Source organism: Hemitrygon akajei, chromosome 4, assembly GCF_048418815.1.
Source record: "Hemitrygon akajei chromosome 4, sHemAka1.3, whole genome shotgun sequence".
Lineage (NCBI taxonomy): Eukaryota > Metazoa > Chordata > Chondrichthyes > Myliobatiformes > Dasyatidae > Hemitrygon > Hemitrygon akajei.
Genome location: NC_133127.1, coordinates 191,483,966 through 191,498,001, shown reverse-complemented (window position 1 = coordinate 191,498,001; position 14,036 = coordinate 191,483,966).

Here is a 14,036-nt window from a genome sequence, read left to right as displayed (position 1 = left end):
TCATCCTTGTGAACCTCCTCTGGACTCTGTCCAATGACAACACGTCCTTTCTGAGATACAGATCCCAAAAATGTTGACAATACTCCAAGTGCAGCCTGACTAGTAGCTTATAAAGCTTCAGCATTATCTCCTTGCTTTGATATTCTATTCCCCTTGAAATAAATGCCAAAGTTGCATTTGCTTCTTTACCACAGACTCAACCTGTGATTTAACCTTCTGGGACTCTGCACGAGGACTCCTAAGTCTCTCTGTACCTCAGATGTTTGCGTTTTCTCCCCATTTAGATAATAGTCTGCACTATTTACCAAAATATATTCTCATACATTTCCCAACACTGTATTCCATCTGCCACTCTTTGCCCATTCTTCCAATTTGTCTAAGTCCTGCTGCAATCCCATTGTTGCCTCAGCATTACCTACCCCTCCACCTATCTTTGTATCATCTTCAAGATTTGCCACAAAGCTATCAATTCTATTATCTAAATCACCGACAACGTGAAAAGCAGTGGTCCCAATATTGACCCCTGAGGAACACCACTAGTCACCGACATCCAACTAGAAAAGGCCCCTTTTATTCCCACTCACTGCCTCCTGCCTGTCAGCCATTCCTCTATCCATGCCAGTAGCTTCCCTGTAACACCATAGGATTTTATCTTGTTAAGCAGCCGCATGTGTGGCACCTTATCAAATGCCTTCTGAAAGTCCAAGTAAATGACATCCACTACCTCTCCTTTGTCCACCCTGCTTGTTACTTCCTCAAAGAACTCTAACAGATTTGTCAGGCAAGATTTCCCTTTACAGAAATCATACTGACTTTTTATTTATTTTAACATTAGTCTCCAAGTACCCCGAAACCTCATCCTTAATATTAGACTCCAACACTTTCTCAACCACTGAGGTTAGGCTAACTGGCCGATAATTTCCTTTCTTTTGCCTTCCTCCCTTCTTAAAGAGTGGAGTGATATTTGCAATCTTCCAGTTCTCTAGGACCACGCCAGAAACAAGTGATTCTTGCTTTTGTGATCATGAACAATGCATCCGTTATCTCTTCAGCAACCTCACTCAGGACTCTGGGATGTAGTCCATCTGGCCCAGGTAACTTATCCACCTTAAGACCTTTCAGTTTTCCCAGCACTTTTTCCTCTGTAATAGCAATGGCACTCGCTCCTGCTCCCTAAAACTCACGGACCTCTGGCACACTGCTAGTGACTTCCACAGTGAAGACAGATGCAAAATACTCATTAAGCTCATCTGCCATTTCTTTGTCCCCCATTACTACCTCACCAGCATCATTTTTCATTGGTCCATTCTCACTTCCTCTTACTCTTTATATAACTGATAAAACTTTTGGTATCCTCCTTTATATTATTGGCTATTCTGCCGTCATATTTCATTTTTTTCCCTTCTTATAGTTTTTTTTAGTTGCCTTTTGTTGGATTTTAAAAGTTTCCCAATCATCCGACTTCCTACTCACTTTTGCTAATTTATATACTCTTTCCTTGGCTTTTATGCAGTTCTTAACTTCCTTTGTCAACCACGGTTGCCTACCCCTGCCATCTGAGAACTTCATCCTCTGCGGGATATATCTATCCTGCACCCTGTGGACTATTCCCAGAAATTTCTGCCATCTCTGCTCTGCTGTCATCCCCACTAGTATCCTCCTAATCCTCCTAGGCAAGCTCCTCTCTCGTGCCTCTGTAATTCCCTTTATTCCATTGTGATACAGATACATATGAGTTATGCTTCTCCCTCTCAAATTGCTGTAGGAATTCAATCATATTATGATCACTGTCTCCTAAGGGTTCCTTTACATTAAGCTCCCTAATAAGATCTGGGTATTACACAACACCCAATCTAAGATAACCTTACCCCAAGTAGGCTCAGGTACAATCTGCTGTAAAAAGTCATCTCATAGGCATTCAGCAAATTCCCTCTCTTGCGATCTGACACCAACCTGATTTTCCCAATCCCCTTACATATTGAAGTCCCCCTTACAATTATGACATGCCTTTTCCAGCTCCCTTTGCAATCTCAACCTCACATCTTGGCTGCTACTTGGAGGCCTATATATGACTCCCATAATGGTGTTTTTAACCTTGCAATTTCTTAACTCCACCCACAAAGATTCAACATTCTCTGACCCCATGTTACCTCTTCCTAAAGATGTAATTCCATCTCTTACCAACAGAGCCACAGTAGTGCCTTATACCTTTCTGCCTGTCCTTTTGATACAAATTATATCCTTTGATGTTAAGCTCCCAACTACGGCCTTCTTTCAGCCACGACTCAGTGATGCCCACAATGTCAATGTCATGCCAACCAATCTCTAATTGCGCCACGAGTTCATCCACCTTATTCCGATGTTACGAAGGTGGAGCAACTCTGAGGGGCCGAAGGGTACAAAGTCGCCCCCTCCTTTTTGAGAATCACAAGATCGCTATTATTTCGGGTCTGAGACCCAGGAAATGAGAGAGATACAGATCATGAGAGAGGGAGACACAGAATACACAAGGTTTGGAATGTCTCCTGACATCAGCGGAACGGAACCACTGATTACTGCCATTGTCTCTTGGAGAAGGAATTGTGTATTGAGTACTGTACTATTCATTTGAAACCCCTCAGGGGACAACCAGAGTGGTCTGGTTGAGGGATTGCATCATCCCAACCTGATTGACATCTGAGACCCCGTGAGTAAGGATAAAAGAGGGGTCTGGGGAACACCCCTTTAAACGCACCAGGAGAAACGCTAGAAATCCAGTGACAGCGTTTTATAGCGAAGCTGGTGAGAGCTCGTGTGTGTCCTCCCTTGCCTGGGTGGCGGGCTCATCACGGAAGAACGGTTTAGCTGAAGGAGAGGTCACACTTGAACGGCCACGACAATGAGACACCTGACGGATCGAAATCATAAAGGAAAACCGGCAAGTTTTTCTCTTTCTCTCTCTCTCTCCAATGACTGCAACACAGCGGTCCCCAACGGCTGCAGCCTGTAGGAACTGAACGAACTTTATATTTCCATCGGACAATTCATTATCCCCTAGACAACGATAGAGCTTGTTTCTTATTGATTATTATTAGACCTGCACTTTTAGGTTTAGTATTGATGACGTATATTATCTGTATATTTGCATTGATATTATTTTTGTGTATTTTTACTAATAAATACTGTTAAAAATAGTATCATCAGACTCCAACGGACGTCTCTATCTTTGCTGGTAAGTCACCCAGTTAAGGGATTCGTAACACCGAATGCTACGCACGTTTAAGTACAGCACCTTCGGTCCTGCATTCTTTGCCCTTTTGAATTTTGCCTCTGTGGTACAATTTAACTCTCTGCTCTGTCTGCATGTGTACCCAATCATTGGCTTGTCCTTCCTTACATTCATGTTACACCCATCATCTACTTGTAAACCGGCTGGCTCATCCTCACTCTATCATCTCCCTGCCGGATCAGTTTAAACCACTCCCAAACCTGCCTGCAAAAATATTGAAACCATGTGGTCATGAGGCGAAAGCACGAACTCCTTACAGAGGGTGTTCTGGATTGTCATTGAAACCTCTGCTCCTGTATCTAATGCAGATTCAGTTTCTTATTTGCTTTTCTTTCACATCAATTTTATTCCACATCTAACATTTTTGGCTAGTGACTTTTGAATTCTCTAAGGACAAAGTTCTGTTATCTCCACAGCCATGACGTAGTAAGCCATATACAATTCCGGGCTTGATCTATACAGGTATTGAGTATAAAAAGAGGGAGCTATATTAAATCTTGAGAAAAACACCGGGTTTGCCTTAACCAGAGTACTGTTTTCAGTTCTGTCCACTGCAGTATTGGAAGGATGTGAAGACATTAAGGTCCAGAAAAGATTTATGCCATTGCTTCCTGAGAATGATAAGGGAGCACAGTTACAAGAATGGCCTAGAGAGGTTACGACCATATTTGTTATTGGAGAAAGCCGAGGAAAATTTTATTAGAAGTATATAAGATGGACTCTGTGGAAACCTGTTCTCTTTGGTGAGGATTTAGGATCAAAATTCTCAAGAATATAATAAGGACAATACTTAAAAATGTGCTGTCAACCTGTCAGTTCTGCAACACAGGATTATATCCATGTTCTACAGAAAATAGTATGCAATGGACACAGCTGAACTATCTTGCAATGAAATGATGTGAGCAAAGTTCTGCAGACCTGCTATATCTATTTGTGCATTATGGTGTAGAATTAAGAAGCTAGAGTAACACAAAATGCTGGAGGAACTCAGCGGGTCAGGCAGCATCCGCGGAAAACAATGGATTTCAGGTTGAGACTCTTCATTACGACTGATGAAGACACGTTTCGATGAAACATTGTCTGTTTACTCCTTTCCATGGTCCTGATGATAATGCATTTTGGTTAAAGGAACAAAAGTGTGCACTATTATCTAAATGAGGAGAAGGTTCAAACATCAGAGGTGCAAAGGGACTTAGGAGACCATGTGCAAGACTCCCAGAAGGAGTCAGAATTTACAGGTAAAGAATGCAAATGTAACTATCTCCCTATTTTTCTTTCCTCAACATTGAATCAAAACTTCTCACATGTGATCCTTGTGTAATGATAACATACTCTGAATGGTTAAAACTGAAGGAAACCTGGTCATTGTCCAACAGAGGACATACAAGGCACCCACTAGAGGGCAGTGTTGCTCACTCTCTGTTGCCTTTTAGTAACAACAGACCTGTCATTGCTATAGCAGTCGTTACAGCCCCAAGATTTCTTAAAGCCTCGACAACCAGTAAGTTAGGCTATTAGTGTGACATTGCAGGAAATAACAAAACCGGTTTTGCATGGCCAGTTCCCACAATAAGTAGCAATAGGGTATAGTAGCATTTAGTATGACATTTGATTTGGGTTCAATTCCCGTTGCTGTGCGTAAGAAGTTCCTATGTTCGTTCTGTGACATGTTGGTCTCCTCTAGGTTCTCTAGATTCCTCCTACATTCCAAAAACGTGTGGGTAAGGGTTAGTAAGCTACCCACACAAAATGCTGGAGGAACTGAGAAGGTTAGGCAGCATCTACGGAACTGAATAAACAGTCAACATTTCAGGCTAAGAGGATCACAACCTTGCCCTGGTTTGGAGGCTTGTGTGCCTCAATGGCTCAGAGAGCTATGCTGGCTGGAATCAAGGCTTTATGCTTTGGCTCTTGGTAGGGTCAGTTCAAAGTGCAGAGGCCAGAATAAAAGTGGTCTACCAATCCTCCAGTTTCGGGGGTTCAGCTCAAGGCTAACAACCCTGACTGGTCAAACAAAACTGTTGCAGAAACGGCAATGTAGAATCCTACATCTGAATGTGATGGTGTTCCCGAGGTTCCGCCCAGGACGTGCATGACTGTCGGTCGTGAACAATGAGAGGAAGCTACTCACACAATGAAGAAAGCTCTGGACTCCACCAGAAATGGAGGACCTTCATTGCTGCCCTAAACAGCAGCGGTATAATGGGCAGTAAGTAGGCAATTAAATTCTGGGGTGAGAGTCTTCTTCAAGACTGGAAAGGAAGGAGGAAGATGCCAAAATAAAAAGGTGGGGGAGGGGGAAGGAGGAAAGATAAAGGGCTGAAAAAGAAGGAATCTGATAGGAAAGGAGAGAGGACCATGGGAGAAAGGGATAGAGGGTAAGAACCGAGGGAGTTGTCACTCTTTATATCTTTTTCTTTATAACACACACACAAAACGTTGGAGGAACTCAACAGATCAGTCAGCATCTATGGAAGGAAATGTGTCTGGTGTTCGAAAATAAGTAAGCTGAACGTTCTTTTTAAATTTAGTAAGTGGTCAGTAAACCAGCGAGAAAACTTCCTATTGTATGAGGGAGGGGTGGTTACTGTAGCGAAATTTCACATTTCACTGTATGTTTCGATCTTTCAAATTAAGTCATAGTCCAAATAAATTTATTATTGAAGTATTAAGAAATACAATAGAATTTATTGAAAAACTGTACATAAACAAAGACTGACAATGTTCAAAAGAAGACCGACTGTACAATCAGACAGATAGATAGATAACTGAGGCTGAGAATATGGGTTGTAGAGTCTTTGAAAGTCCATCCATAGATTATGGAATCAGTTCGGAGTTGATGTGAGGCAGATGTCCGTGCTGGTTCAGGAGCCTGATGGGTGTTGGGTAATAACTGTTCCTGGGCTTTGTTTTGATGTACATGTGACAAATAAAGCTAACCTTTAATGCCTTTAACAGCATTGGCCTGGGTTTTGTGTTCATTGTTCAACGTGTGAGCTTCAGCCGCTGGGCTGGTAACTGAACGGTTAAGTTGAGCAGTCCGTTAAAGATCCATGGAACATAGTCAAATACTTGCTGGATTTGCATCACGGTGTTTGATGGAGATTTCCTTCCAAATTCCTCAGAATACCCATGATTTAGGGAGATTAAGGGTGGAAAGGTTTTGGGTCAGTGCTTCCTGTGCGGTAACTCTGATCCCCAAAGCTTTGAAAATTCAAACACTACAGCCAGGATCTCCCTGTAGTCACCATATCAATTCAACATCCCATTCTTACACCAACATGTCTGTCCATGCCCTTTCCTATTGCCAGGAGCAACGTCTCATATCCCATCTGGGTAGTCTTCAACACGATGGCAGGAACATCAATGTCTCTGACTTCAATGAGCTTATATAGCTTTGTTGACAGCATCATTCCCACAATCCTGATTGAGAAATGACAGAACCTGGGCCCCTGTACCTCCCTCTACAGTTGGATCCTCGACTTCCTAACCAGAAGACCACAATCTGTGCAGATTGATGATAATATCTCCTCACTGATGATCGACACCTCAGGGTACGTGTTTAGTCTATTGCTCTATTCCCTCTATACCAATGACTGTGTGGCTAGGTATAGCTCAAATACCATCTAAAATTTGCTGATGATACAACCATTGTATCGAATGGAGATGAGAGGGTGTATAGGAGCAAGGTATACCAACTAGTTGAGAGGTGTCGCGGTAACAACCTAGCACTCAACATCAGTATGACCAAAGAGCGGATTTTGGACTTCAGGAAGGGTAAGACAAGGGAACACAAACCAATCCTCGTAGAGGGATCAGATATGGAGAGAGTGAGCAATTTCAAATTCCTGGGTGTCAAGATCTCTGAGGATATAACCTGGTCCCAACGTATCAATGCAGCTGTAAAGAAGACAAGATGATGGCTATATTTCATTAGGAGTTTGAAGAGATTTGGTTTGTCATCTAAAACTCTCAGAAACTTCTATAGATGTCAGATCGAGAGCGTTCTGACAGGCTGCATCACTGTCTGGTATGGGGGGTGGGTGGGGTGCTACTGCACAGGACCAAAAGAAGCTACAGAAAGTTGTGTAACTAGTCAGCTCCATCTTGGATAACAGCCTCCATAGTACCAAAGACATCTTCAAGGAGCGGTGTCTCAGAAAGGTGACATCCATTGTTAAGGACCCAGGGCATGCCCTCTTCTCACTGTTACCGTTAGGAAGGAGGTACACAGCAATTCAGAAACAGTGTCTTCCCCTCTACTGTCTGATTCCTAAATGGACATTGAACCCATGAACACTATCTCACTGTTTTTTAAATATGTATTTATTCTGTTTTTACACTATTTTTAACCTATTCAACATACGGAAACATATTTTCTGTAATTGATTGATGTCTATATTATCGTGTATCGCTTTGAGCTGCTGCTGCTAAGTTAACAAATTTCACGACACATGCCGTTGATAATAAACCTGATTCTGATTCTGTTCACTGATACCTTTAACCTCTCGCTTTGGCAGTCTGAGGTATCCACTTGCTTCAAGCAGGCTTCAATTACACCGGTGCCTAAGAACTTGGTAACCTGCCTCAAGACAATTGTCCTGTCGCACTTACCTCCGGAGTGATGAAGTGTTTTGAGAGGTTGGTGATGAAACATAGCACCTGCTGCCTGAGAAGAGACTTGGATCTGCTCCAATTTGCCTACCGGAGCAACAGGTCTACAGCAAGTGCCATTTCATTGGCTCTTCACTCGACCCTGGAACATCTGGACAGCCAAGTTACATACATCAGGATGCTCTTTATCAACTACAGCTCAGTATTCAATTCCGTAATCCCCTCAAAACTATTGAATAAGCTTCAGGACCTTGGCCTCAATACCTCCTTGTGCAATTGGATCCTTGATTTCCTCATTTGCAGACCGCAGTTAGTTCAGATCGGCAACAACATCTCTTCCACAATCTCCATCAGCACAGATGCACCACAGGCTGTGTGCTCAGCCCCCTGCTCTACTCACTTTACACTTATGTTTGTGTGGCTAAGCACAGCTCCAATGCCATATTTAAGCTGGCTGACAACATCACTGTCATAGGCTGAATTAAAGGTGCTGACAAATCAGCAGGTAGGAGGAATATTGGAAATCTGGCTAGGCAGTCCCACAACAACAACCTCTTACTCAATATCAGCAGGACCAAGGGGCTGATTATTGACTTCAGGAGGTCCATGAGCCAGTCCTCATCAGGGGATCAGAGGCGGAGAGGGTCAGCAACTTTAAACATGTCAGTGTTATTGTGGTGAACTACATATACCTGTCTGGACACGTCCCCCCCGCTGACTGCTCCTGTGGCTCCTCCCACGGACCCCGGTATAAAGGCGATTGGGGACACCGCCCCGGCCTCAGTCTCCAGGATGCAGTGTGGTGGTCAATTGCTGCTTGTTCTTTCTTCCAGCCAATAAAAGCCTATCTCTCGCCTCACGTCTCCGTGAGTTATTGATGGTGCATCAGTTATCATTTCAGAGAACCCGTCCTGGGCCCAGCATGTGAGTGCAGTTACAAAGAAACCACAGCAGTGCCTCTACTCCCTTAGGAGTTTGTGACAATTCAGCGTGGCATCTACAACTTCGACAAACTTCTACAGATGTGTGGTGGAGAGTATATTGACTGACTGCATCACAGATTGGTATAGAAATATCAGTGCCCTTGAATAGGAAGTCCCACTAAATGTAATGGATATAGATCAGTCCATGAAGGGTAAAGCCCGCTCCACCAATGAGCACATCCACGTGGAAGAAAACAGCATTCATCATCAAGGACCCGCACCACCCGAGCCATGCTCTCTTCTCATCAGGGAGGAGATACAGGGGCCTCAGGACTCACATCTCTGGGTTCAGGAACAGTTATTTCCCCTCAGCCTTCAGGCTCTTTAACCAAAGGGGATAACTGCACTTAACTTCACACACCCCATCACAGAGCTGTTCCCACAGCCTATGGACTCACTTTCTAGGTTACGGGCTGAGAAAGATAATAAATCAGACATGAACGAATGGCAGAACAGACTCAATGGGCTGAATGGCCTGATTCTGCTCCTATGTCTTCATTTTCATTCGAGTCAAAATATTGCAAACACCAGAGCCCAGTGACTATTGCAACCCCTCTTCACTCATTGACAGAAAGGAAATTGAGTGGTGTTTCAACGGGATTTCAAAGCCTATGGAGATTGGGAAGAAGGGCAGTGAGAGTTATCACTGTGTTAAAGGGATCTAAGGAAGACCAATGCATAGATGGATCTTGAATCGATCCTGCAGATCATCAAGTCAAGTCGTTTATTGTCACTTAACCATATACGTATATACTGTCAAACGAGACAATGTTTCTCTGAACCAGGGTGCAGTGAATCAAGGTCATTCCAAAAGAGCTGACTGTGAAACTTTTAATATAGTCTGATGGACTTTATCTTCATGCCAGTACTCTCACGTCACTCTTCCCGCCAGTACTCTCACATCACTCTTCCCGCCAGTACTCTCACATCACTCTTCCCCACCGCCCCCCCCCCCCCCCTATCCCCAGATCTCCATCTCTAAAGCCCCAGTCCAGGCAATCCACTTTGTTGATTAAGAAGGAGATTAAAGTTGGTAAAGGGCTTTCTACTGATTGGTCCACCCTGCCCCACACATTGCCTGCCTAAAACTGAAATAAACCCAGCTACGATAGACAGTACTTTTTCCCCCCAGGGTGCGGGGGTAAGAAGAATGGAGGAAAGTCTAGTAGGGATGGCAGAGGTACATTTTTATTTACACGGACTGTAAGGAACACACTGCTGGTGGTTATAGAGGCAGATACACTAGGGACATTTAAGCACATGGGTGTAAGAAAAATGAAGGGTTATGGGCTGTGTAGATCGATCACGGTTTATATCGGTCAGTACAACATTCTTCAAAAGGCCCATAATGTGCTATATTGTGTCACGGTCTACATTCTCAGACCCAACACTTTGGCACTTACCCCGGACAGAGGTTATGGGGTATTTGCTCTTTCTCCGTCAGGGTACAATATGAATAAAGATTAAATATTGAAAGATTAAAGATGAACTTTATTTATCACATGTACGTTGAAACATACAGCAAAAGGCATCATTTTGCACCAATAGCTAACACAGTCCGAGGATGAGCTGAGGGCAGCCCGCAAGCGTCGCCACATTGCTGCAAGGACGTGGCGGTGGAAACGAACCCAAGTGCAGAACACGGGCATGGAGGCAGAGTCGGGAGGCATTATTAACGTAGAGAGCGTGGAGTCGGTATCCAGGAGCAATGCTTGACTGAGAACTGGCAGTCCTAAGAACCATGGAACACGGTTACTCACACCAGAATCAACCAGCAAACTGGCAGCTCGCTGGTGTGCTCACAGGGTTTTTATCCTGCACTTGCTGACGGAAGGCAGGTGTTTGTAGTTAGTGGAACCTGGGAATGATTGCAACTAAACGAGGTGATTGAGGCCCAATTCCTGAGGTAAATAGCCAGGTGGGCGATTGCCAGAAGGGACCGTGACACACATAGCATGCCCAAAACTTACTAACCCTGACCCACTCCTCTTTGGAATGTTTGAGGAAACACATATGGTCACTCCTCACAGACAGAGGAGGGAATTGAATTCAATCTTACAGTTGGTTCTGTAAAGCATTATGCTAACTGTTAATGTGCTGTTCTACGCTCTATGTTCTAACACTCAGCTTCATTGCATTTACCCTGGGCAGAAGTAACGAGGTATTTGCTCCTTTGCCCCAACGTGAATTGTATTGTCCCAGCACAAACTGTTCCTCAATGACTTTCTTCCAAGAGGACCACAACCTTGTCATGTTTTGGAGGCTTGCGTGCCTCAGTGACCCAGAGAGCTGTTGGCTGCAGTCAGGGCTTTATGCTATGTCTTTTAGTAGGGTCACCAATGCCAAACAGGTCAAAGGGTAGAGGACAGACTAAGAGTGGTCCACTGGTCCTCCAGGTTCAGGGGTTTCTCTCAGGACTAACAACCCTGACTGGTAAGACTAAACTTTAATGGAAACGGCAACGAAGAATTATTGTACATCTGAGTGTGATGGTACTCCCGCGTCTCCACCCAGGACTTGCATGAATGACAGTAGTGAAAACCAAGAAGAAGCTACTGACGTGATGAAGGAAGCTTTGAACAGCACCAGAGATGGAGGACCTTCATTGCTGCCCGAAACGCCAGTGGCGTAACAGACAGTAAGTGAGTGCATGCTCAATGACTTTGCATGGCTCTGTGGATCACCATCTCAGGAAATCAGCTGACAGATCAGTCCAGAAGGAAACTGGGCAGAAATGACTAACACCAGGGGGTATAATTCTAAGGTGATTGGAGGAAAGTATAGGAAGGGATGTCAGAGAAAGGTTTTTTTACACAGAGAGTGATGGTGTGTGAATTGCCCTGCCAGGGGTGGTGTTAGGGACACTTAAGAAACTCTTACATAGGTGTGGTGAGATGAAGATATATCTCTACCAAAGGAGGGGTAAGGCACTCCTTCCCTCTGTTAGCCTGCAGGTCACTCTTGAGCAAGGTGTAGCACCTGCTTAGTTCCACAGTCAGGGTCATGTGAAACTATGGGAGCACGTGGTGGATGGTCATATGAGCGGCTGGTGCAGATCACAAGTCCTGATTATGTGACCACTGATGCCAGGCAGGCAATCTCTAAAGAGTATTGATAATGGTTGGGGTCACCCATCTTCTAAAGACATTGCCCAGAATGGCAAACAACTTCTGTAGAGCAATCATGCTTATGGAAAGACCATATGTCCTATGACTCAGCACATAACGATAATGATAAGATAGGTACTTGGATGAAAGAAAAATGGAGGGAAGGTTTAGAATGACATTGAAGTTAAAACTTCAGTATAACATCATGAGATGAATGGCTTGTATTGTGCTGGAATGTTCCATGTTCTTAAAAAACAGTAACTCAAAATACATTTATTATCAAAGTATGTATACATTATACAACCTTGAGATTCATCTCCTTACAGGCACCTACAAGACAAGAACCCTAAAAGAACTCATTATGAAAGACCAACAACCACCCAATGCGCAGAGAGACACAAATCGTGTAAACAATGAAAGGAAGTGACATCATTCAGAATGGAAGTGAGTCATGGACACGAAGCCCAGATCAGGGACAGCAGTGTCAGTCTCAGCTCATCACACACGAAGCGAAACGTTGTGGAGCTCAAAGACACGACACGACTCAGACAGTTGTTGGATGTCCCCCATGAATTGATTGGTCGTAAATTGACCATACCAACTGAAAGTCAAAATAGATCAAAAACTTGGTTAAAAATAAAGGGGGGAAGGAATGGCACCTCTAGATAGAATCAAAGGCTAGTACATTGTTGTGTTCAATGTTAAGAGAGAGTTCAGAACACACCAGGATGGAAGCCTTGCAAGATAGTCATCTGAACTTTATTGACAACACTGCTTGTACAATATGTGAACTCCTCCCATGTGGGTGTGGCCAACTGAGTGGCAGAGGAACAACCTATTTACTACAGCACAGAGAGAGGCCACTTGGCCCATTGGTACAGTACCCTTTCAAAGTGTATTAGAATTAATCTCATTCCCCAAATCTTTACTCAGAGCCAGGAAATAAGACCATTCGACATTGGAGCAGAACTAGGCCATCTGGCCCATCGAGTCTGCTCTGCCATTCAATCATGGCTGATCTTTTTTTCTATCTCCTCTTCAACCCCAGTTCCTGGCCTTCTCCCCATAACCTTTGATGCCATGTCCAATCAAGTACCTATCAATCTCTGCCTTAAATACACCCAAAGATCTGGCCTCTGTAGCTGCATGTGGCAACAAATTCCACACGTTCACCACCCTTTGGCTAAAGAAATTTCTCCACATCTCTGTTTTGAAAGGGTGTCCTATCCTGAGGCTGTGCCCTCTTGTCCTAGACTCTCCCACCACGGGAAACATAATTTCCACATCTGCTCTATCTAGGCCTTTCAACATTCGAAAGGTTTCAATGAGATTTCCCCTCACCCATCCTGAATTCCAGCAAGTACAGAACCAGAGCCATCAAATATTCCTTGTATGATAACCCTTCTATTCCTGGAATCATCCTCGTGAACCTCGTCTCGACCATCTCCAATGCCAGCACATCTTTTCTAAGATGAGGGGCAAAAACTGTCCACAGTGACTTATAAAGCCTCAGCATCACATCTCTGCTCTTGTATTCTAGACCTCTTGAAATGAATGCTAACATGGCATTTGCCTTCCTCACCACAGACTCAACCTGCAAGTTAACCTTCAGGATGTTCTGCACAAGGACTCCCAAGTCCCCCTGTGCCTCAAATTCCTGGATTTTCTCCCCGTTTAGAAAATAGTCCGCACGTTTATTTCTACTACCAAAATGCATGACTATGCATGTTCCAACATTGTATTTCATTCGCCACTTCCTTGCCCATTCTCTTAATCTAATTCCTTCTGCATCCTACCTGTTTCCTCAACACTATCTGCCCCTCCACCAATCTTCGTATCATTTGCAAACTTGGAAACAAAGTAATCTATTCCATTATCTAAATCATTTATATACAGCATAAAAAGAAGCAGTCCCAACATCGACCTCTGCAGAACACCACTAGTCACTGGCATTCAACCAGAAAAGGATCCTTTTATTTCCACTTGCTGCCTCCTACCAATAAGTCAATGCTCTGACCATGTTAGTAACTTTCCTGTATTACCATGGGCTCTTAACTTGGTAAA